General features: G+C 44.5%; 1 long non-coding RNA gene across 1 annotated transcript; it reads left to right on the forward strand.

Moving 5' to 3' along the window:
• Positions 1-16,031: 16,031 nt before the first annotated feature.
• Positions 16,032-25,918, forward strand: LOC125517613 (uncharacterized). Its single transcript, XR_007287701.2, has 4 exons — positions 16,032-16,430; positions 16,518-17,033; positions 17,782-17,870; positions 25,106-25,918. It is a non-coding gene; the product is annotated as an uncharacterized LOC125517613 (long non-coding RNA).
• Positions 25,919-26,192: the final 274 nt, after the last annotated feature.

Raw genomic sequence — 26,192 nt, forward strand, 5'->3', positions numbered from 1 at the left:
CGCCATTCTAGAGAGCAACAAGGCTGGACCCTGCCAGCCCGGATATCTGGCCCTAGCGCCCGGACATCCGGCGTCTCGGGAAGGCCCAGACATCCGACCCCCCTACCTGCGTGCAACGCATCTAGGCCGTGGCCCATGTACCCCTTCGCCCCTTAGACTATATATACTCCCCCTCCACCTATGTTTTAGGCTAGCGTTGTGATAGCTCATTTGAGAGATAGAGCTACATTCATCCATATCGGATCTACTCCATGAGAGAGACTGCGGCCTCTACGGAGAAGATCCCTTTGGATTCAAGCCCCCATCTAAGGGAAGATCCCCTCGTGGATTCAAGACCTCCTCACGGAGAAGACCGGTTATCGTGTATCGTCCATTGTTGACTTTGGGTCGTGTATCGTTCCTATGTATCCGAGGATCTAGCATATGTGTGATCTATTCATGTTTGTTTGAGTGTTCCTCTTTGTCTCCCTTTGTGTTTCCCTCGTTTTCCCCTTTGAGTTCTTCGTGTTCTTTGCGAGATTCTGCTCGTTTCGTGAAAGATGGGGCGATTAGGGTCTCTACCCTACATCATCTTGGTATCAAGAGCCACATTGATCACGATTTCGGAGCCCCCCTCTTTGTTTTCTAGTCTAATTTTGTTGTGTTCTTCCCCAATTTCGAAAATCCCCACCAAAAATAGCCCCAATTTTTTTTGTGATTTGTTGGTTTGACGAAGTTTTGTTGATTTTGATCCATGGATTTGCTTGGTTTTGAGTGTTTCTAGCATATCCCCAATTTTCCACACTTTCCATCCACGAAATCCATCAAATTTTACCCTTGGAATCATCAATTTCCGCCCCCAATTCAAAAATTTCCACCCCAAACGAGATCTGGAATCATCGGGCCGGACATCCGGGCCTCAGGCTGGACATCCGGGCCATCGAGCCGGACATCCGGCTCCTGGAGCACAAATTTCGCACAGTTTTGGACATCAGGTCCCGGATTTCCGGCCCCGAGCCCGGATGTCCGGCCCTGACATCTCAGCCATCCCCGTTTCACCGTTTTGTCCATAACTAATTCATCCGGAGTCCGATTTTCGCGTTTTTAGCTTGTTGAAAAGCTCTTGACATCCCCCTTCCCACAAAAATACTACCATCACAATTTAACTCCATCAAATTTTTGGAACTTTGGCATCTTTGCCTGGGGCTTCCACCACAACCTCCGCATAACTACCACCGACCTCCGCAACCTAACCAATTTTGTTCCTTATAGCATTAGTGGTAGTTTAAGTTGTGATTTGAGTCTCCTAAGGTGTTTAGGCTACTTAGGGATGATTGCTTCTTCATCAACCACCACCACCACCACCACCATAACTCCCGCATAGGATTGACCACCATACACTTCCACCACCCCAACTTAACCCAATTTTATTCATGTTGTCAGTTGTGTCTCCTAAGGTGTTTCGGCTACTTAGGGACCATTCTTCCAACTCCGACACCGTGTATAGTACACCACCTTACCCTCCATTCCGCATTGCGTACTCCGCAAACCATCATTGACATTTCATAGATACATTGAGCTTCCGCCACCACCACATCCCGCTACCACCATTTTGACATTTGACGTTTGAGATTTTGAGTTCCCGGTTTTCCGTTTCCTAATGTGTGTCGGGTACTTAGGAACGAGTCTCCATCATCTTGGTATCCCCATCAAGATCACCGCCACTCATCATCGCCAAGGATGGTAACCTCTATATCAACTTGGTATCGTGGTATCCCTCCATTGTATATTCCCTTGCCATTGGATTGTTAACCCCTAGCCCATTTTGCATTACTTGCCTATCGAGACTAGCCATTTGAGTATTGCCGACAATGTTACTTGTGCACATTAGTGATCTACACCATACATTGCATACATACAATATCATATTGGTATCATATCATCTCGTGTGCCTCAAGTTTGTTCCCTCTTATACACAATTGCTATCTTGGTTTGTGAATTTCGCAAAGTGGCCATGTACAAAAAAAAGCTTTTAAGCAAAAGAAAAAGAGAAAGAGCAAAGAAGCTTGTAAGCAAGTGCCATAGCATCATATCACATTGCATATAAGATCATCTTGGATCATAACACCGGGAGCCATACATACATAGCATACTTGGGATAGAAAGTTCATACATTTTGCATCTTATAGGTTGTGCACAAGTGTCATATCCGCCTATAGAGAAATCGTGCTAGCGTCAATCTTGAGTTGTGAAACACGAGCGTTTTCCGTGGATTCCACATTTTGTGCTCATCCTTGGTTGCACAACCCCATTTATCTATCCGTGTGTGCGTTTCTGTGTGCCATTCATTGCTACCGGTCTACTTGTTTCACTTGCGAATTTGTGACTCTCTTTCAACATTATTGACTCTTGCTAACATTTTGCATTAAATTTTTGTGCCACTATCCTCACCGAGCTCCACCATAAGCCTTATTTGTGTAGGTGTGAGAAACTGACAAGAATTGGTACCCATTGTGCTATTTCCTTGTCCACATTGGAGTGATCATTGATCCACTTTCAACTTCGGTCAAGGTACATTTGGTATTCATTCTTCTCTTTTCCCACTCATATTTGCTCGAGTCTTGTGATGGATAGGCAAGGCATTTCATCTTCGGTCTACAACAACAACGATGAGTTCGATGCCACACAAAACTCCACCGACGCAAAGATGCATGCTCAAATGGAGGAGATCAAAGCCCTCATCAAGTCCTTCAAGTGATCTTCCTCATCTTCGAGAAGACGCTCAAGTACACATGCTTCCAAGCTACCATCTCCAGCAAGGTCACATCGGCATCGACACCATCACCACCATGAACGTGAAGGTCAAGAGCTCAACACCAACAACTACTCAACGACTTCACCATCTCCCTTGGCATCTTCGCCAAGCGACTTCAAGGCATCTTCGCCTATGGACATACAGCATCTTCGCACACAAGCACTTCAAGAGAAGCTCCCCAAGCTCAACTCCGTGACTTCCACGAGCTAGTACGACCTCGACATCGACTATGAGATTCCTTTCTATGGGACTCTAGAACCCGAGGAGTATCTTGAGTGGGAGCATTTGATGGACGACTACCTCAAGCTACATCAAGTTCCTCCTGAAGATCAAGTGAAGTGAGCCACAAGAAACTTCCATGACTACGCGTCCACATGGTGGCTTCACGCACCTTCGGAGACCTACGACATGAGTTGTCCTAAGAAGAGGAGAGCTTTGCGGCGAGAGTTTGTGCCTCCAACCTACACGGAACAACTTCTATGCCAATTGGAGAACACCACCCAAGGATCCAAGTCCATCGATGAGTACTTCAAGGAGATGAAGATTGCCTTGTGACGAGCCGGCATGGACGACCCCATTTCAATGAAGTTCCACTTTATGATGGGAATGACATCTCCAAGACGATCTTCCTTGAGAACTACAAGTCCCTCGACGACAACTACATTGGTGCTCTCAAAGCGGAACAAGAACTCATGAAGGCCAAAGCTTCTCCACCCCAAGCTCACTTCGCGACGACCAAGCTCCATGAGAACGAGCATGAGGCTAGTACCACCACGATGCCCAAGCCTGACGAGCTCCAAGACGATGCTCCCAAGTTCGAATTCACCGCAATCCCTCTTTGTGGCATTGATGATGCCGAGTCCTCCATGACTCTTTTTCAAGACGGTGCGGCGATGAGTACGACTACGGAGACCCTCAAGGAACAAGCTTTGGAGGCGAGAGACATGGTGACGAGCAAGGATGATGCTTCCATCTTAGGAGGCGAGAGTGATGATGTGCCATCTTCGGCCTTCATCCACAACGACGACAACGAGATGGTTGAGCATGGGATTTTCCCTCCGACCATGACGACGCATGATGACTTGAGTGACTTTTGCCACCATATTGAGAGTGAGAGTGACTTCACCACTAGCCCCATATATGATGTGTTGCCCCAATTCCCATGTGAGGAGAGCCACAACCCCCACCACTTTAGTGAGATGAGTGACTCCACCATACGTGAGATTGAGTGCACCTATTTTATGGGAGTGAGTGAACCACCACATAGAGAGAGTGAGATAGTTGATAGGTCATGTGAGGCCACTTTCAACACTAACGACTTGACCTCTACCTCTATTGTGTCTTCTCATTTGGTGCTAGGTCCCATCTATGATGACACGCCGATTCGCGATGACTTCGTCCTCCCTTTGGACAAGACGATGGCCATGGTGGAATATGATGCACCCCCCACATGGTTCCATCAAGATGAAGATGACCACTATTTGGTCTTTCCCACCTCACCTACACCACTTGAGTGGAATCACAAAGGTAACATAGGTGAAGGTGATGCTCTAGTCCCACTAGTGGACATTCATGACATTGATTGCTTGCATGATGTTGATCCCCCTATTGACATGCTTCATGCTAGTATGATTTCCCCATGCGATGATTTACCCATTTATGATGATCGACCACATGTCATATTTGCAATCTCTTCATAGTGACTATGCATTTGCCATTAAGATTAACCCAGTTTGCACTTATGGCATAGATGACAAGCCCATGGTTATTGGCATTTGTTTTTCTTGTGATGATATTGATACGCTCCCTTTGCATCATTCATCTCATATGCCATGCCATGACCACCTAGCTTCAGATATGCATTGTTTTGGATGTTGTCCATTTTCTCCATATGATGTTTCCAATATTTCTCATGAGGAAACCCCCATAGTTTCCACATACATTTTAGGAGATTTCGATTCATCCCATTCATTGCATGATCCCGATACTTATGTGCACCATATGCTCCCCATGAATAATAATGATATTGTTGTGCCATATACTACTATGCTCAATTTGTGTCCCCATCGTGTTATACACAATAACTATTCTTTCATGATGGATGACATGTTCTTATACCATGCATCAAATTTCTTTAAGCGATGCTTATCTTGTGCTAAGTCTCACGTGCACATACACATCATGATGGATGATGTGTACATTTACCACACACACAATCTCTTTCATTTGTGTCTCCTTTGTGTAGCTACCCACGAATTCTTGTCCACCTCACAATCTCACGAGTTGACAAAACGATCTCTAGAGAGCAATGATGACTTGGGATCCCATGGAGTGTCTTTCCCACCGCTCTCTTCGCGCAAAGACTTCACGCATTTCTTCTACATGACCCTCACTTTGCTATGGTTTATTGTCCACTACATATTCTATGCCCATCTTGCCATGTTCACTTTGCATGATATGCTCATTACTATGATTTTGCCATGCATTCGTGACCCATGCTTTGCATTACACATGATGATTGATTCTCATACTTGTATGTGTATTTGCAAGCTTGGTGGAGATATCACTTGTTATTGTCATATTTGCTTTGTGCCTCATGCCTATGATGATACTATGATCTTGCTTTGTGTTCGTGCTTGCGATATGTCATGTGCATTGCCTATGCCTATTATTTACTCACATGACATCATTGCCATGATTTCCTCTAGTGTGTTGCATCTTTGCTCCACTAGTTGGCACGACATGATTGTTATTGCTTCTTGTCATATATCTCCATATGTTGCCTCTCTCATGCTAGATGATTTACCATGTATTGTGAAGCATCCTTGTCTTCCTTCTTTTCACCATATACCTTGTGCCATGAATACTGCCATTGTTGCATCATATTGTTCATGCACTTGTGCTTCTAATGGTTATGTGCAAGAGAAGAGAACCATCATGATGGATGATGTGTTTATCTACCACGCGCATACGTTCTTTGTTTTGTTGTGTGCATGTGTAGGATACTTGGACTTCGTGTCAACTTCCATGTCACGTGAGTTGACAATCCGAGCTCTTTAGAGCGAACCACTTTCTACCACGATGATTCTACATCGCACTTGCTTGTACTTCGGCATTGTGACAGACGCGCAAGAACATGCTTTCAAGGTGATATCCTTCTCTTTTGAGAACCCCCGAACCATGAGCATGCATATTGTGGATCATACTACTTTTGTTGCTTGCACCATGAGACTTATTTGTCATCTTGGACCCCTTTCTTGCGCACATGATAGAGATCTTGCTTCAACTTGTCATTTTCACAATTCCATGCATCATGATATATACGCCTTGTGTGTTGCATCCAATTCTTGGATTACTTGCTCCTATCACATGTTTGGTTGCAACAATGTCATCACTTCACATATGCCATGTCCCATTGATTGCTACATGCTTGCCTTGATTTCCTCACACATGATGAACAATTGATCTTTCTTTTGTGTTAAGTGCCACACTATCTTCACTACACCCTATGCACGTATTGCTTGGATGGTCTTGCACTTGATCCATGTGTTTAGACATCTCACCTTCTTTGGTGTTGTGAATGATTCATATGCCTACCATAGACCTTTCATTGAGCAATTTGCCCATGCTTGCTATGAACTTGAGGTAGATGCTTCTTCTCTTGTCACACATATGTGCATCACTACCTCACATTCACATGATTGTCCCCATGATTTCTTTGCTTGTGCTCGATTGATATGCTTACATGCCATGTCACAATCCTTTGTCACACCATATGCTTTGCATGATGACGACACTTGTTTGGTGAATCACCTCTTGAATGCTTGGTTTTGCACTAACGCTAACCCCATTTGTTTTTCCAAGTGTTTGTTGTCTTTGCTCCTTTTGAAGGAATCCCAAGATTCTGCGACATTGGAGAGTGCCCATTTTGAGCTTCAAGATAACGAGAACTTGGTTATTGACCACTCCTACACGGCGACGCCATCTCTTTCCCATGGTGATTTGGATTTTGATCCGAGGTCGGATTTTTTCCAAGGGAGGGGAGATGATGCGGAGCATCCTACGGACATCACCACGTCAAGAGTCCATTCGGCAAGTGACACATGCGACATCTACTTCACATACACAAAGGTGAATCATCTCCTTTACACGTGCTCACTTGACCCCTTCGAGGATGGTATACTACGTGACACTCCACTCGTGTGCATGCATAGGTATTTTCGGAACACTAAGACGAGGAGGAGTGCAAGCGCCAATGAACAACTACACCATCCGCAAGGGAAGCATGGAAGCGACGATGGAAGAAGATGGAGACAGCTCCCAGGACCCGGACATCCGGCCCCTGGACGTCTCACCAGTAGCAAGGAGCCAACGGCCAAGTCTACAGGGCCTGGACATCCGGCGACCAGCCCGGACATCCGGCGCGTCCCGAGCACCCGGACATCCGGCCTCCAGCCCAGAAATCCGGACCTCGCCATTCCAGAGAGCAACAAGGCTAGACCTGCCAGCCCGGACATCCGGCCCCAGCGCTCGGACATCCGGCGTCTCGGGAAGGCCCGGACATCTGGCCCCCCTGCCTGCGTGCAGCGCATCTGGGCCGTGGCCCATGTACCCCTTCGCCCCTTAGACTTTATATACTCCCCCTCCACCTACGTTTTAGGGTTAGCGTTGTGATAGCTCATTTGAGAGATAGAGCTACGCTCATCCATATCGGATCTACTCCACGAGAGAGACCGCGGCCTCTACGGAGAAGATCCCTTTGAATTCAAGCCCCCTTCTAAGGGAAGATCCCCTCGTGGATTCAGGACCTCCTCACAGAGAAGACCGGTTACCGTGTATCGTCTGTTGTTGACTTTGGGTCGTGTATCGTTCCTATGTATCCGAGGATCTAGCACATGTGTGATCTATTCATGTTGGTTTGAGTGTTCCTCTTTGTGTTTCCCTCGTTTTCCCCTTTGTATTCTTTGTGTTCTTCGCGGGATTCCGCTCCTTTCGTGAAAGATCAGGCGATTAGGGTCCCTACCCTACGTCATCTTCCAACTTGCACTCCAAGTCTCCTGGGTGTCTTCTAGTCCAAGAAAGATCACCGCGAAAGTTTTATTCCATTTGGACTCTGTTTGGTATTCCTTTTCTATGAAACTATAAAACAAGGAAAAAACAAAAACTAGCACTGGGCTCTAGGTTAATAGGTTAGTCCCAAAAATCATATAAAATAGCATATTAATACATACAAAACATCCAAAACAGATAATATAATAGCATGGAACAATCACAAATAATAGATACGTTGGAGACATATCAAGCATCCCCAAGCTTAATTCCTGCTCGTCCTCGAGTAGGTAAATGATAAAAATGGAATTTTAATGTGGAATGCTACCTAACATATTTATCCATGTAATTCTCTTTATTGTGGCATGAATGTTCAGATCTGTAAGATTGAAAACAAAAGTTTAATATTGACATAAAAACTATAATACTTCAAGCATACTATCAAAATAATTATGTCTTACCGAAATAACATGGACAAAGAAAGCTTATCCCTACAAAATCATATAGTCTGGCTATGCTCCATCTTCATCACACAAATTATTTAAATCATGCAAAACCCCGATGTCAAGCCAAGCAATTGTTTCATCCTTTTGATGTTCTCAAACTTTTTCAACTTTCACGCAATACATGAGCGTGAGCTATGGATGTAGCACTATAGGTGGAATAGATGGTAGTTGTGGAGAAGACAAAAAGAAGGAGATAGTCTCACATCAACTATGCATATCAACGGGCTATGGAGATTCCCATTAATAGATATCAATGTGAGTGAGTAGGGATTTCCATGCAACGGATGCACTAGATCTATAAGTTTATGAAAGCTCAAAAAAGAAAACTAAGTGGGTGTTCATCCAACTCGCTTGCTCATGAAGACCTAGGGCATTCTGAGGAAGCCCATCATTGGAATATACAATCCAAGTTCTATGATGAAATTTCCCACTAGTATTTGAAAGTGATATCATAGGAGACTCTCTATCCTGAAGATCATGGTGCTACTTTGAAGCACAAGTATGGTAAAAAGGATAGTAACATTGCCTCTTCTCTCTTTTCTCTCATTTTTTGGCCTCTTTTTTTCGTATGGAGTCTCATCCCGACTTGTGGGGGAATCATAGTCTCCATCATCCTTTCCTCACATGGGACAATGCTCTAATAATGAAGATCGTCACACTTTTGTTTACTTCCAACTCGATACTTAGAACAAAATATGACTCTATGTGAATGCCTCCAACGGTGTACCGGGATGTGCAATGAATCAAGAGCAACATGTATAAAAAAATGATGAACAGTGGCTTTGCCACAAATACGATGTCAACTACATGATCATAAAAAGCAATATGACAATGATGGAGAGTGTCATAATAAACAGAACGGTGGAAAGTTGCATGGAAATATATCTTGGAATGGCTATGGAAATGCCATAATAGGTAGGTGCATTGGCTGTGTTGAGGAAGGTACGTGGTTGGTTTATGGTACAGGTGAAAGTTGTGCGGTACTAGAGAGGCTAGAAATGGCGGAAAGGTGAGAGTGCGTAGAATCCACGGACTTAACATTAGTCATAAAGAACTCACATACTTATTGCAAAAATCTATTAGTCATCGAAACAAAGTACTATGCGCATGCTCCTAGGGGGATAGACTAGTAGGAAAAGACCATCGCTTGTCCCCGACCGCCACTCATAAGGAAGACAATCAATAAATAAATCATGCTCCGACTTCATCACATAACGGTTCACAATACGTGCATGCTACGGGACTCACAAACTTTAACACAAGTATTTCTCAAATTCACAACTACTTACTAGAATTAATCTAATATCACCATCTTCATATCTCAAAACAATCATAAGGAATCAAACTTCTCATAGTATTCAATGCACTTTATATGAATGTTTTTATTATATCCCTCTTGGATGCCTATCATATTAGGACTAATTTTATAACCAAAGAAAATTACTATGCTGTTCTAAAGACTCTCAAAATAATATAAGTGAAGTACGAGAGTTCATCAATTTCAATAAAATAAAACCACCGCCATGCTCTAAAAAGATATAAGTGAAGCACTAGAGCAAAATTGCCTAGCTCAAAAGATATAAGTGAAGCACATGGAGTATTCTAATAAATCACGATTCATGCGTGTCTCTCCCAAAAGGTGTGTACAAAAAGGATGATTGTGGCAAACTACAAAGCAAAGACTCAAATCATACAAGATGCTCCAAGCAAAACACATATCATGTGGTGAATAAAAATATAGCCTCAAGTAAAGTTACCGATAGACGAAGACGAAAGAGGGGATGCCTTCCCGGGGCATCCCCAAGCTTAGGCTTTTGACATCCTTGAATATTACCTTGGGGTGCCTTGGGCATCCCCAAGATTAGACTCTTGCCACTCCTTATTCCATAGTCCATCAAATCCTTACCCAAAACTTGAAAACTTCACAACACAAAACTCCAACAGAAAATCTCGTAAGCTCCGTTAGTATAAGAAAATAAATCACCACTTTTGGTACTATTGTGAACTCTTTCTTTATTTATATTGGTGTAATATCTACTGTATTCCAAAATTTCCATGGTTCATACCCCCTGATACTAGCCATAGATGCATCAAAATAAGGAAACAACACGCGAAAAACATAATCTGTCAAAAACAGAATAGTTTGAAGCAATCTAGGTATTTCGAATACTTCTATAACTCCAAAAATCCTGATATATTAGGAAGTCCTAGAAAATTTGTTTATAAATCCTCTTAAAAATATTCAGTATTTTATCGCACTTATGTATAAAATGAAAACTAATCTCCTGGGCGCAAAAGTTTTTGTTTTTCAGCAGGATCAAACCAACTATCCCGTAAGCTATCCCAAAGGTCTTACTTGGCACAAACACTAATTAAAACATAAAACCACATCTAACAAGAGGCTAGAAGAAATATTTATTGCAAAACAGGACCGAAAAAGCGAGAACAAAAATAAAATTGGGTTGCCTCCCAACAAGCGCTATTGTTTAACGCCCCTAGCTAGGAAAAACATGAATAGTTCTAGGTATAATTGTAATAATGATAAGGCAAATCTCGAAAACTCATATCATACTCCCTTCTTTCAGCAGCAAGTTTTCTTTGAGCAAGCAAAATTAATCAAAAGGGCTAAACTTAATGGGATAAGAATCCCCAAGATCGATCTCAGGAGGAATTTATTCCTCCTTCGGCCCCTCATATTATATGATCAACTCATCGTTATAAGCATTCTTTTGGGAAAAAGTCATGAGCTTGTGTCCAAGATAGAAACCCAATCCATTGCTTTAGCAAAATCATCGTTAAGCTCAGAAATTTTACTGACTAAAACATCGGTAGGAACCCAAACCATTGCTTTGAATAACAAAATCATCATTAAGCTCAGACATCGTAAACGCATTATATCCTCTTGATTAAAGAGGATTCCCTCTATGGGAGGACGACCACCATCTACTTTATAATGAGCGAAAATTTCACTAGCTTCTTTCATAATAAATCTAAACTCATGAGCTAGGAATATAGTGGTGGCGTGCTTAACAGAAGAATGCTCAATATTAGAAAACTCTAGAAAAATCCTTTGTATGGATGGATGCATGTGAACAAATTGTCTTTCAAGTTCAACAATTAGCAAAGATATAGCATCCGCAAGGATACTAGTTATATGGAGGATGGATCCACCCATAGTGGGGAATGCACGGGCACAAGTAAAGAAATCTTGAATAACCCCTTTTCCAATAATATTTCCGCTACCTATGCGGAATTTGTTAGCATGCAAGATAGTAGTTTCTTAATGAGGTTTAGAATTAACAAAAGTATAAAAGTTTCCCTCATCCTTACTACTATCATTTTTAGCGATAACCTCCCCAGTTTTAGACATGGTGGTGAAAAAACGAGCAACGAAAGAGGGGCGAAGAAAAAGGCGAATCTTTTCGAAAATCGTTTTAGATGCGGGGGAGAGGAAAATGAGAGGCGAATGCCAAATAATGTAATGTGAGGGATGAGAGTTTATGATGGGTACTTGGTCTATCCTGGCTTGGCATAGATCTCCCCGGCAATGGTGCCAGAAATCCTTCTTGCTAACTCTTGAGCTTGCGTTGGTTTTTCCCTTGAAGAGGAAAGGGTGATGCAGCAAAGTAGCGTAAATATTTTCCTCAGTTTTGAGAACCAAGGTATCAATCCAGTAGGAGACAATGTGACAAGCCACCGAATACTTGCACAAGCAAATACCAACTTGCAACCAACGCGACAAAGGGGTTGTCAATCCCTCATGTTTATTCGCAAAGTGAGATCTGATAGAGATGGATAAACGGTAAAGTAATATTTTGGGTACTTTTGGTTTATGGAACAGAAAGGAAAAGATTGCAAAAGAAAGTAAAGAGGAAACTAGAATTGTAGATTGGAAACTTATATGATTTAACATAGACCCGGGGGCCATAGGTTTCACTGGAGGCATCTCTCAAGAAAGGAATTATTACGGTGGGTGAACAAATTACTACCAAGCAAATGATAGAAAAGCGCAAAGTTCTGACGATCTCTAAGGCAATGATCATGAATGTAGCCATCACGTCTGTGTCAAGTAGATCGAAACGATTCTACATCTACTACTATTACTCCACACATCGACCGACTCCTGCCTGCATGTAGAGTATTAAGTTCATGAAGAACATAGTAACACATTAAGTAAGATGACATGATGTAGCAGGATTAACTCAAGAAATATGATGAAAACACCATCTTGTTATCCTCGATGGCAACAATACAATATGTGTCGGTTCCCTTTCTGTCACTAGGATCGAGCACCACAATATTGAACCCAAAGCTAAGCACTTCTCCCATTGCAAGAAAAACCAATCTAGTTGACCAGACCAAATCGATAGTTCGAAGAGACTTGCAAAGATATCAAATAATGGATAAAAGAATTCAGAGGAGATTCAAATAATATTCATAGATAAGCTGATCATAAATTCATAATTCATCGGCTCTCGGCAAACACATTGAAAACAGTATTAGATCGAATAGATCTCCAAGAACATCCAGGAGAACATGGTATTGAAAATCAAAGAGAGAGAAAAAGCCATCTAGCTACTAGCTATGGACCCATAGGTCTGTGGTAAACTACTCACGCTTCATCGGAGAGGCAATGGTGTTGATGTAGAAGCCCTCCGTGATCAAATCCCGCTCCGGTAGGATACCGAAAAAGGCCCTAAGATGGGATCTCATGGGTACAGAAGGTTGCGGCGGTGGAAAAGTGGTTTTGTGGCTCCCATGGAAGTTTTTGGGTATAAGAGTATATATAGGAGGAAGATCTAGGTGAGGAGGCCACCGAGGGGCCCACAATGTTGGGGAGCGCGCTCCACCCCCTGGGCATGCCCTCCACCCTTGTGGCCACCTCGTGGGTCTTCTGACTTGCACTCCAATTCTCCTGGGTGTCTTCTGGTCCAAGAAAGACCGTCGCAAAAATTTTATTCCGTTTGGACTCTGTTTGGTATTCCTTTTCTGTGAAACTCTAAAACAAGGAAAAAAAGAAACTGGCACTGGGCTTTAGGTTAATAGGTTAGTCCCAAAATCATATAAAATAGCATATTAATGCATATAAAACTTCCAAAACAAATAATATAATAGCATGGATCAATAAAAAATTATAGATATGTTGGAGACGTATCAACTTGCCCCTTGTGGTCTTCTTGCTTCTTCATTAACTTGACCCCGGGCCAGTTTACAACTTTCCCACACATCATGAAACGCCAATCGTGGTGGGGCCACTCTTGTAATGGCCCGTGAATGACTTTAACGCACAGGTGAGTAACTGCCAATTCACTCTTCCCACCATGCCCTTATCCTTAGCCACGTATGCTGCATGCACCAAGTGTGGTAGGTAACGGAGGCGCGTGGTGCGGGAGAGCATCACGGTAGGGGCCCGATCTTCTCGGATTGGTGGAGGAGGGCGGTGGTTACTTGTCATGGGATTGCCTCCCTTCCCCGGCCTGCCTATAAAAGGAGGGGCGGGGAGGAGCGGAGGCATTCATCCTCACATCCCTTCTCCTCCATCCTCTGCTTTCTGCTAGTCATGCCGAAGTGGAGAGCCCGGGGCTAGGCCCCGGGCCATAGCTTGAATTCGGCAATGTTAAATGCTCATGCTGATGCTCGGGGAGTGGGTCTGGTCCAGGCCCAGAGGTGGCGCGGCGGACGAGCCATACGTGGTGTGGGAGATACCAAGCTTTCCCATTGTGGTGAAATACTTGTCTCCTCTGCCTTGGTCGGCCGTCCGTTGGGGAGCGTGGCATCTTGCCATGATCCGATGCCGCTTGTTGGCCTAGCGACCATGTTCTTGGAGCCTTCGACGCCTGTCCGGGATGCGGGGCTAGGGGTTGTTGGTAATCCTAGCACTGCTCCTTCCAGCGGAACCGAGGCCGATGCTGAATAGAGGGGCGCCTTCCAGCCTGCCAAGGTGGGGAGCGGTGCGCCCCGAGCCCCCTGGCCGCCTTGGCCCTCGGTTGCTTCTCTGGGGAAGGTGCCAGACCGAGAGGTCGGCGCTTCCCTGGAGTCGTGTTGATGAAGATGAAGCCAGGGAAGATGGAGAAGGCGGGAGGCAGGCCGCCAGGTCGGAGTACGATAGCACCGACGCGTTTGTCTCGTACCGGCAACCTGCCGCCTAGTCTTTCCGTCCTTCCCCTCCCTTCCCCGGCACCATCATGACCGGCCTCCCGGTCGCCGGGGAGGGGGTTGCTCTCTTGGTGCCTTCGCCTCCTCCAATAGTCTTCCAGCTGTGCTCCGACAGCCTTCCCAGCGAGTGCTTGTGCTGGGGCTTCTGACTGGCCTTGGAGGTGGTGACCAGGGCACCGCTGAGCCGCTCCTTCAGCCCCTTCCTTAGCAGCCTTGCCACTCCCGATCTTGTCAGGCTGTGCCCGGCAGACCCTGACAAGATTGGGGTGGCGTCTGCTTAGGTACCCCTTTTGCCCCCTTCTCTTCCCACCGCAATACTGGGATAAGAGGGACAGGGAGAGGAGTTTACGGGGCACTTATCTTTTTTCAATCTTAAATCTGTGGGCACTTGCCAAATTTTAGTTCAAATAATGTAATCTCTTGAATCCAAGTTTGTGTTCTGTAAGGTCTGTACTTGTTTGATCAGCATATTAATGAAAAAGATAAACCTTGTCGGGGACTCGTGCATGTATACGTCCATGCAGAGGTGGGGTGCCTCCATACTTTTAACTAAACAAGTTTCTGCCGACAGGATATCCTGCCGGTACCCTCTATTTTGTTGTCGTCGAGTTAGGCCAATCGGGCACAAATCATGAAGAGGGACCATACCCCCGCCAGTATTTTTTCACCAAAGGCCACTACAACCATCCTGACCAGAGAAATGTTTGAGTCAAGGGATGGGAGCACCTAAGTTTCAAAAAGCGGCGAGGTTTCCTTATGCACAAGTCTCTACTTACAGAACACGTATGGATAATAGAAAGAACTTATCTGTTTGGCCTGCCGAAGATCGCAGTATAAGCTCACCTTTCCATTTCCTTTTGGATAGCAAGTCTTCGGTAGGAGCCTGCAATTTATGCAGATGAAAATGATGCCAGCTGGGATCTAATCTACATGAACATGCGATGCTCATGAAATGCTAATGCATGCATGCAACTTGTCAGGGCCCCCTCAGTGCTTAGTTTATTTGTCTGTTGCTCAGGGTCAGTGTGACAACTCGATACCGACTCTCCAGATGCCTTTTATGTTTTGCGTGTCAGCTATGTTAGTTAATTGTTTGTTGCATTCATCATGTCATCATCTGCATTGCATCGGCACTCCATTGTTGACATTATTTTCAAAACTTGCATCCTCTCATAGTTGTCGCTTCTACCTTGTCTTGGTTGACCTCCTCTCAGGTCAACCGGACCACTCTCTTCTCTCTCTTCTCTGAGCCCGTCAAACCCCCTTATCTCCATGGCCTTTTATCAGACCACCTCGCGTGCATGTCTAAAACTTCTCCCGAACCTGACCCGCTCAGTGATCACCGTTGGGTCCAGATCATCCCCAGACATCCCTAAAGTATCTTCAGTTTTTCATTTGGACTCCCTAGCCTATATTTTCTTCGTCCGTCCGATTTAGATCAAAGGGCTTCCATTAGTCTGCATTTAGATCCACCTGCTATATAAACCAACCTACCCTAATCGTAGTCTACACAGTCCCATCCGCGCCGCCGCCGCTATCTTTCTTCCCCTCGGGATCCATCCCCACCAACCGCAACCTCCAACCAGATCCCTGGTTTTCCACGCAGCCGCCCGAGCATCTCGATCCCGAGTGGATCGAGCGCTTCACCTCCAAGTCCAGCCTCCCCTGCTCATGCCCCGAGCCTCTCGTCGTCCAGGAGCATGAGCTCCCTCGCCTCACTGCCAGGCCAACCGGAGAAGCAGCTCAGCCGACCATCCCCATCGTTGCAGAACCTCGCCACCTCGCCGTAGCCCCAAGACCCCGCGTCAAGCCCCTCTGTTGTGTCGCCCGCCTACGACCTGCTCTGCTTCGAGCTCGACCTCACCCTGCCTCGACCTCCACAGCCACTTCGCTGGGCCTCCACATCTTCTCCCGTGCTCCCTCCGGTGAGATCCACACCGCTGACCCTTCCCTTTGTTTCTCTGTCTCCCTCTCATCACACATGCCCCTCCCTCTCTCTCTTTCAAATGCAGCCGTGGCCACCCGTCCATGGAGCTCCACTTCCGAGAGAGAGGAAGCTGCAGCCCTGGCCTGAGCAGGCCAGCGTCTCCACCAGCGACCACGCCACCCGGACCTTGCGGCCTCAGCCCCTCGCCGCCTCGCACCGGCCTCGCGTTGCCCTACCCGCAGCCAAGCTACCGCCACCGGTGATGCCTCTGCTTTCCGCCTCTGCATCGAGCAGTACTGGAGCCGGTCGCGCCCGTTGACCGCATCGCCCTGCCTCTGCATCTCGTCGCGAGGAGGAGGATGAGCGCTGACCTCGCCGGCTTGATCTCCTTCCTCCTTCACCCGCGCGTCGCCAAGGCCCAGTGCAGGCCACCTCCGTCGTCCTATGTTCGGGAACGAACTCAGCCCATGCGTCCTCTGCATCGCAGCCGCGCCAAGGCCTATGCTTCTTCTGTGTTGACTGTGTCTTCCCCCATGTGCCCGCTCGATCCTGCCAGCACCCTAACAGCCAGCCTCCTCCACCAACGGTCTGAATCCCATGGGTGAGCTACCCCTATTCCTATTCGGCCCGACGCATTTTTTCCCCTCTGGATGATTTTAGCTACTTATCCAGAGAGTGCAGTTTTACAGAAAAAACCCTAGTGTTCATGCATCTAATAACTAATTAACCGTGCATCATATGTAAATAATTAATATATGTAAAATGCTTAGAATTTCATCTAGTTTCATATATGCAACTTTCATCCATGTAAAAATGCTTAAACTTACTGTTTGCATTCTTTTGCATTAAAGTCATGTTAAAATGGTTTATTTGATAACTAATTAACTGTAGCTCCGAATTACATAAACTTTATATGTAAATGGGGTAGAAAAATGCATAGATTAACATGGTGTCTTTAGTTTGCATGTTTAACAATTCTAAAATATGATTTAGGGAAGAACAGTACCAAATTCAAAATATGCATATGAGGTTTCCCCGGAATTGTTGTTCGTTGTTCCGGCCTCATTCAAACTTGCCTAGATAGGTAGTTTTATTATGCTCACCCTCTTGCCATGTTTGTTGGGTACATAAATGGGAGCGAACTAAATGATTGAATGTGGTGTTTCATCAATATGCAACTCATTGCATATTGAGCTCCACTTCATTTATAGTATTGTTTGTTTCACTTTGTCATGCCATGCCTCATTAAACCTGACATGCATCATACTTGGTTGTGCATCATGCCATGTTTATGTGATGCGTGTTTACCATGTTGTTTGCTTCTTTCCGGTTGTGCTTCTTCTCCATAGTTCCAGTTTTGTTGAGATTGTGAGGATCCGTTCGACTACGCCCGTTCGTCTTCTTCACAGATTCGGTCTTCTTCCTAGCAGGATTCCAGGCAAGATGCTCGTTACCCTGGATACCACTACTATCTTTGTTTTGCTAGTTGTCTCGATGCTATCGCTTTGTCGTGCTACGCACCACTTTTTTTATCAAGCCTCCCAAATTGCCATGATAGGCCTCTAACATTTCCACCATCCCAGCAAACCATTATTTGGCTATGTTACCGCTTTGCTCAGCCCCTCTTATAGCATGGCTAGTTGCAGGTTGTTCCATGTTGGGACATGTATATCATGGGATATCACAATATCTCTTATTTAATTAATGCACATATATACTTGGTAAAGGGTGGAAGGCTCGACCTTTGGCCTGGTGATTTGCTCCACTCTTGCTGCCCTAGTTTCTGTCATACCGGTGTTATGTTCCTTGATTTTGCGTTCCTAACACGGTTGGGGTTTATGGGCCCCCTCAATAGTTCGCTTTGAATAAAACACTTCCAGCAAGGCCCAACATTGGTTTTACCATTTTCCCAATAACAACTAAAACTTGCATAGGGACTTCCCGGGCCCCGAGGATAATTAATCAACAACCCGGGCCAGTGCTCCTCATGAGTGTTTGCCCACCTACCTAGCAGTCGGTAGTGCCGCCTTGGGGCAACTCGATGGTATTTTGGCTATTGTACCTTGTCCTAAGAATGACATACGAGCGGCTCTTATATGGGTGTCGACACACCGAGTGGTCTTCCTGGACTTGTTTTACCATTGTTAAAATGTCTTGTGAGCCGGGATTCCGAGCTTGATCGGGCTGTTTCGGGAGGAGGATTTTCCTCCGTTGATCGTGAGAGCTTGTCGTGGGCTAAGTTGGGACACCCCTGCAGGGTTTAATTTTTCAAAAGTCGTGCCTGTGGTTATGTGGCAGATGGGAGTTTTTAATATTCGGTTGTAGAGAACTTGACACCAGATCTGAATTAAAATACACCAACTGCGTGTATAACCATGATCATCTATTTTTGACGAAGTTTGGGAAGAGAACACGGTTGGGTTATGTTTGAACATAAGTAGTTCAGGATCACTTCTTGATCATTACTAGTTTGCGACCGTTTGCATAGTTTCTCATCTTACTCTTGTACTCGTAAGTTAGCCACCATACAATGCTTAGTCGCTTGTTGCAACCTCACCACTCATCCATTCCATACCCATTAAGTTTTTCTAGTCTTGATACCCATGGTAATCGGATTGCTGAGTCCTCGTGGCTCATAGATTACTACAATAATAGTTGCAGGTATAGGTAATGCGATGATTGATCTGACGTGAGAGCGATGCTTGATTTTTTTTTGAGTTCTCTGCTTCTTCTTCTTTGATCAAGGGATAGGTTCCGGGTTGGGAGCTTGGGATTAGCAGGGTGGATGTCGTTCTCCTTTTTTGTTTGATTTCATCCGTAGTCGGATCCTCTCTTCTGTATGATGATTGCTATGTATTGATGAACTATTGTACTCATGTTGTAGCTTGTGGCGAGTGTAAGCCTTTATCTTGTGTTCTCATCTATTCAGTACATGGTATGTTGTAATGATATCCACCTTGCTATGCGCTCAAAATGCGATTGTTCCCCGATCATGAATTCATCACGTGATTAGGACAGAATCGCATCTTGGGCGCTACAAGTTGGTATCAGAGCCTTACCGACCTTAGGAGCCCCTTGATTGATCGTACCACCGTCGTTGTTGAGTCTAGAAAAAAACACAATTTGAGTTTAGTTATATATCGGAGAGTAGGATTTCTTTTTACTCCTCATCCCCTTCGTTGCTCTAGTGAGGACTCGTAACGTAGATGTTTTAACTTTACTCTCCTCTTTTTCACTCAATTTTTTTAGGATCACGCGGGTATCTTGGAATCGGTTCGATATCATTATGACAGGAATTCTGTCTTGGCGCCTCCTGACATTTAGGGGTTATGGCAGTGTCCCGGGGAGTTGAGCTCCAAGGTGTTTTTGTCACAGTGCTTATCGTTTCAATTCCGGAATATCAGAGGTCGCCGACATCGAAAACACTTCTATACTCTTTGTGGTGAGAGTAGTTTGGTGCCACCCAGTACTCGGAGTGCGATCAGATGTATTGCCACAGCTAGTATATCAGATATTTTCAAAGTTCTGAGGTACATGATTTCCGAGGTTTTCTTGGTTATGTGTTGACGAATGGATACAGTTGGAGTGTAGTATTTGTTAATTGTGTGAGATATTTGTGCCTCCCTATATCCCCAACACCAGATTGCATAACTACAAAGTTTCAGGAGTTAATAGGTGGGAATTCAAGTAGTTACCCAGGATTTCTTTTTGACAGATGTATGATTTGAGATTGGGATCCAACGTCTAGTGGTTCGTTTTTCACGATATATTTACAGTGGTCGCGAGGCGTCTTAAAGAATCCTTGGCTATGCTGATTCGGGGACGTCTCGTTTGCCATTTATGATGTCCGCTGTACATCATGCCCGTGGGGCCTCATCACGAACACTTTGGGCGAAATCTCTATCATATGTTTGTTTCCGGCTTATTTCCCAAGCCAAGGCAATCCTTTGTTTTGTTTTGAGTTATGGTATTCGAGTTGCTTCAAAGTCAAGCAAGAGCTTCAAGTTCATCATTCTTCGTTCTTTTTCTTCTCCCGGTGGATTCAATTCAAGCTTTCGGTGTTGACCGTATTCCTTTCCTTGTTTAAAATGCTTTCTCATGCCAGTGCACCTCTTAATCATTTACTTCTCGCTATTCATTTGCTCCGGAGTGTTGAAGATATCTTAGAAGGTTCACATTTCCATTCTCAATCTGTTCAAGCTATTCCGAGGGTGTTATCTCATTCAACCCGTTTAATTCAACCGGTGCAATCTTTCCTTAAATTTGTTTCAACGGTGTTTGTTTGAGTGGGCCCTAACCAACAAGACTTTTCCCAGCATCTTACCTGACTCTTCTAATTTTTCTGGAGTTATTCTCAACTCCTTTCAAGGTGTGACGTAAGAATGAATTTTCATCAGTTAGATGCCTTCTCAAGGACCGCATTCAAATTCTTTTCATCCTTCGCTCAACCTTTCTTTACTTATTATTCCGGAGTGCCTCAACAAGTCATGGTTGTGTTTCTCGTCGTCATTCTAGGATTTTGAAGACTGAAGAAGAGTTCGTCTTAAATCCTTACATGTTCTTCCGAAGATTCATGGTTCTAGCTTCATGCCATCCTCATAATTACTCCGATCATCAAGGATTCTTTTCATACCCATCCGGAGCATTTTAGGAGTTGTTTCATTTCTTGATCATCCAAAGGCTATCATTTCAAAAGATTTACTCATTCTCATCTTTCAACTTCATTCCCGCAATTCTTCTCAATTCATGCCTCTTCGTTCATCTCCATATTCTTTTGGTGCTTTGTTCAATATTCTCTAGTCAGCTTGTGGTCTCTTCGTGCTCTTGTATCAAAATTCCCTCAAGTTTCTTCGTTCGTTCTCTAATTATTCCCGGTGTTTTGTTCTCTTTTCTTCATTCGTTTCAGATGCTTATGGTGGTTGGTTGAAGAGTTCTCTTCCTTGGTTATCGTATCAATTCATTCGTCCTTCCCAAATCATACTAGTGCTTAGTTGAAGATTTTCCCAAGTCTGCGCTATATCTCCCCTTAACCCCTTTCAACGAGAATAAGTAGTATGGCAAATCCGTTGCTTGTCATCAATTTAAATTGATGAAGGATAGGCATGACATAATTCTTATTCTTGTTTCTTCAAGATGATTTAATTCTTTCTACCGGATTTCATTCGTGATATCAATTTCAAATCGTTACAAGGCTTCTACCGGAATTATTTTCAACTTTCCTTTCATTTGATCATTCTTTTATTACTAGAGTTCTCATGAAGGCTCAACATGGTGGTTCGTCGAGGATTCCTTTCATTCTACAATTGTTCTTCAAGATTTCTCTCGAAGTTATGATCCGCCAAGCTATACTCTACAATAAACATGGTGCTGAACAAATGTTTTGTTTTGAGGAGTTCACGCATTCTTCATCTTGCATCTGAAGTGCACTTCCTTCTATCTCATCTTTTGAGGTGGTGTTATGTCATTCTTGATAATTTTCCCTTCGTGTTTCATGATTCACAAGTTTTCAAGAGTGACATATTTTAAACCATCATTTTCAATTCGTTCATGAAATCTTTGCAACCCAACAATTTCTTTGTTGGTGTCATCTTGGTATAGATTTCACTTAAAGCCTTCCCTAAGGAATGTTGCTAATTGTGGTGTCTATTGATAATCCAAGTTTCCTCCTATTCTCACGATGAAAGAATGTTTTCATCTCTTTGGTGCTCTCAATAAAATCAATGGTTTCCATTAGTGACCATTTGTCACCTCATAATGTTCAGATGTTTCCATAAGCCCACTACAAGCTTATTCTTTGCGTTGTTGGTTTTCCAACAACTTTGTTATAACCTTCTTCGAAGGATGCTTTCCAAATAAATTATGGTAGAAGTTGTCATTTCCTTTTCCGTTCTCTTATTACGATGATCTAACTTCTATTCGTTTGTTCTGAAGGCATTGTGATGTTTTTCTCTCCATCCCATCATGTCATTTTGCCAAGATCATGTTCTTCTCTTTTCTTTGCTTATCCATTTAACGAGAGTGTTGTGTTCTCATTCAAGTTCCTTTCATCTTATCAAGTCTTGCCTCTCTTTTCAATCAGAGTGTTGCCCAAATTCTATCCTTCTCATTCGTTGTCTACCTCGTTTAAACCTGAGTGGTTCTCAAATTCTTTCTTGTCCCTTCTGTTCTTTTCATGCCCTTGCAAACTTTAAGGTTCTTTGGTTTCACTCGTTTGTCAAAGAAGCAACTTTGTTTTACCTCTTCCTCTTCCGATTCTCTCCGGTGTCATCCTTAGATCTCGGGACAAGATCTCTTGTAAGTGGGGGAGTGTTGTGACGACTCGAGATCGACGCTCCAGATGCCTTTCATGTTTTGTGTGTCAGCTATGTTAATTAATTATTTGTCGCATTCATCATGTCATCATCTGCATTGCATCGGCACTCCGTTGCCATCATTGTTTTCAAAACTTGCATCCACTCATAGTTGCCGCTTCTTCCTTGTCTTGGTTGACCTCCTCTAGGTCAATTGGACTGCTCTCTTCTCTCTCCTCTCTGAGCCCATCAAACCCCCCCTTATCTCCATGGCTTTCTCTTGGACCACCTCGCGTGCGCTTCCGAAACTTCTCCCGAACCCTACCCACTCAGTGATCACCTTTGGGTCCGCATCATCCCCAAACATCCCTAAAGTATCTCCAGTTTTTCATTTGGACTCCCTAGACTATATTTTCTTCGTCCGTCCGATTTAGATCAAAGGGATTCCATTAGTCTAGATTTAGATCCACCTGCAATATAAACCAACCTACCCTAACCCTAGCCTACCCAGTTCCATCCGCGCCGCCGTCGCTCTCTTTCTTCCCCTCGGGATCCATCCCCACCAACCGCAGCCTCTGACCAGATCCCTGGTTTTCCGCGCAGCCGCCCGAGCATCTCGATCCCGTGTGGATCGAGCGCTTCAACTCTAAGCCCAACCTCCCCTGCTCATGCCCCGAGCCTCCCGTCATCCAAGAGCACGAGCTCCCTCGCCTCGCAGCCACGCCAACCGGAGCAACAACTCAGCCGGTCATCCCCGTCATTGCTGAACCTCGCCACCTCGCCGGAGCCCCATGACCCCACGTCAAGCCTCTCTACTGCATCACCCGCCTGTGACCTCCTATGCTTCAAGCTCGACCTCGCCCCTGCCTCGACCTCCACAGCCACTTTGCCGGGCCTCCACCTCTCCTCTCGTGTGCCCTCCGGTGAGATCCATGAAGCTGATCCTTCCCTTTCTTTCTCTATCTCTCTCTCCTCACACATGACCTCGAAGCCATGTTTATCTGATGTGTGTTTACCATGTTGTTTACTTCTTTCCGGTTGTGCTTCTTCTCCATAGTTTCGGTTTAGTTGCTTTTGTGAGGATCCGTTCGACTACGCCCATTCATGTTCTTCACAGTCTTCTTCCTAGCGGGATTCCAGGCAAGATGACCGTTACCCTGGATACCACTACTATCTTTGCTTTGCTAGTTGTCTCGATGCCATCGCTATGTCGTGCTACCCACCACTTGTTTATCAAGCCTCCCGAATTGCCATGATAGGTCTCTAACATTTCCACCATCCAAGCAAACCATTGTTTGGCTATGTTACATCTTTGATCAGCCCCTCTTATAGCATTGCTAGATGCAGGTGCAGTTTCAGGTTGTTCCATTTTGGGACATGGATATCATGGGATATCACAATATCTCTTATTTAATTAATGCACATATATACTTGGTAAAGGGTGGAATGCTCGGCCTTTTGCCCGCTGATTTGTTCCACTCTTGCCGCCCTAGTTTCCGTCATACTGGTGTTATGTTCCTTGATTTTGCGTTCCTAACACGGTCGGGGTTTATGGGCCCCCTCGATAGTTCGCTTTGAACAAAATTCTTCCAGCAAGGCCCAACATTGGTTTTACCATTTTCCTAATAACAACTAAAACATGCATAGGGAGTTCCCGGGCCCCGAGGATAATTAATCAACAACCCGGGCCAGTGCTCCTCATGAGTGTTGGTCCACCAACCTAGCAGTCAGTGGTGCCGCCTCGGGGCAACTCGATGGTATTTTTGCTATCGTCCACTTTGCATAGATGGTGTTGTCCTGAGAACGAGATACGCGCGGCTCTTGTCGGGGTGTCGACACACCAGGTGGTCTTGCTGGACTTGTTTTACCATTATCAAAATGTCTTGTGAACCGGGATTCCAAGCTTGATTGGGCGGTTCCGGGAGGAGGATTTTCCTCCGTTGATCGTGAGATCTTGTCGTGGGCTAAGTTGGGACACTCCTACAGGTTTTATTCTTTCAAAAGTCGTGCCTATGATTACGTGGCAGATGGGAGTTTTTAATATCTAGTTGTAGAGAACTTGACACCAGATCTGAATTAAAAAACACCAACCGATGTGTAACCGTGATCGTCTCTTTTTGACGAAGTTCGAGAAGAGAACACAGTTGGGTTATGCTTGAACGTAAGTAGTTCAGGATCACTTCTTGATCATTACTAGTTTGCGACCGTTTGCGTAGTTTCTCATCTTACTCTTCTACTCGTAAGTTAGCCACAATACAATGCTTAGTCGCTTGCTGCAACCTCACTACTTATAAATTCCATACCCATTAAGCTTAGCTAGTCTTGATACCCATGGTAATGTGATTGCTGAGTCCTCGTGGCTCACAGGTTACTATAACAACAGTTGCAGGTACAGGTAATGCGATGATCTGACGTAAGAGCGATGCTTGATTGTTTTTGGATTTCTCTGCTTCTTCTTCTTCTTCGATCAAGGGATAGGTTGATGAGGACATGACTACCTTGGATACGACCAAAAATATTGCATACTTGCATATTTGTCAGGTGATTTCTAGTGCAAACTATTCAATAATCTATTTATGTTATCCAGAACAAAAATACTTCACACACTTTTGTGTTTTGTCTAATTGCAGGTGTATGGGACATTGGTACAATCCACATATGAAGATAAGGGAAAAGGAGAAGTTTAGGTTCTATTCAAAAAGTCCTCTCACGTTACTTTTGGGCCAAGAGAAGATAGAGTCCAAGTCTCTCATGTTCTGAATTCAGATTCGGACTACACATACATACCTGACTCAAAACGTCAACAACTTTTTCATACGGACTCGGAATTGGGTGATTCTTTTTTTGTTGAAAAGTAGATTTCGTTCTCTTTCCAACCCAACTGGAATCACCTTCAAATTCGTCCGGAGCATTGAGATATTAACGAAACAATCTGATGATGTAGCAGAATCCGAGTCAAACAACAAGTCCAAAGGTGTTGCACCACCTCCACTTGGGCCCATGAGCCTTGTACGACCTAGTGTTAGTTTTAGGCTGCCTTGGGACGTCCTTCCACCTCCTTGTCCGCCAACCTTTGCTCCTATATAAGTAGATCCATCTAGTAGCTTTTTCCTGGGGATTTGTTTAGTTAAAAGTTAGCCATTGCAACTTCGTGTACTTCCTTTGTGTCCAACGACCAGACCAAGACCGCTTACGTATCCCCACGATTATCAATAATTCATATATATTCGCAATATTCATATTTCTTTATCATATTCTTGCTCGTTCTTCGATTTCTTGCAGGAATAGACCTTCGTGGTCAGGCTGACCGTGCTTCCGGCATCGTCAGTAACCTCAGGAGACTGGTTTAGCGATTGCTAAGGCACAACGTCTTGCACGTTTGTACTCGGATCATCAAAGTCGACTCCACCAAATCAATAGTTATCATCTCATCAAAAGATCGGGACCCTCGCCTCTAATTTGAGTTCTGT

The sequence above is a fragment of the Triticum urartu genome, chromosome 6A, assembly GCF_056163025.1.
Source record: "Triticum urartu cultivar PI428250 chromosome 6A, HENAU_Tu73, whole genome shotgun sequence".
NCBI classification, from domain to species: Eukaryota; Viridiplantae; Streptophyta; class Magnoliopsida; order Poales; family Poaceae; genus Triticum; species Triticum urartu.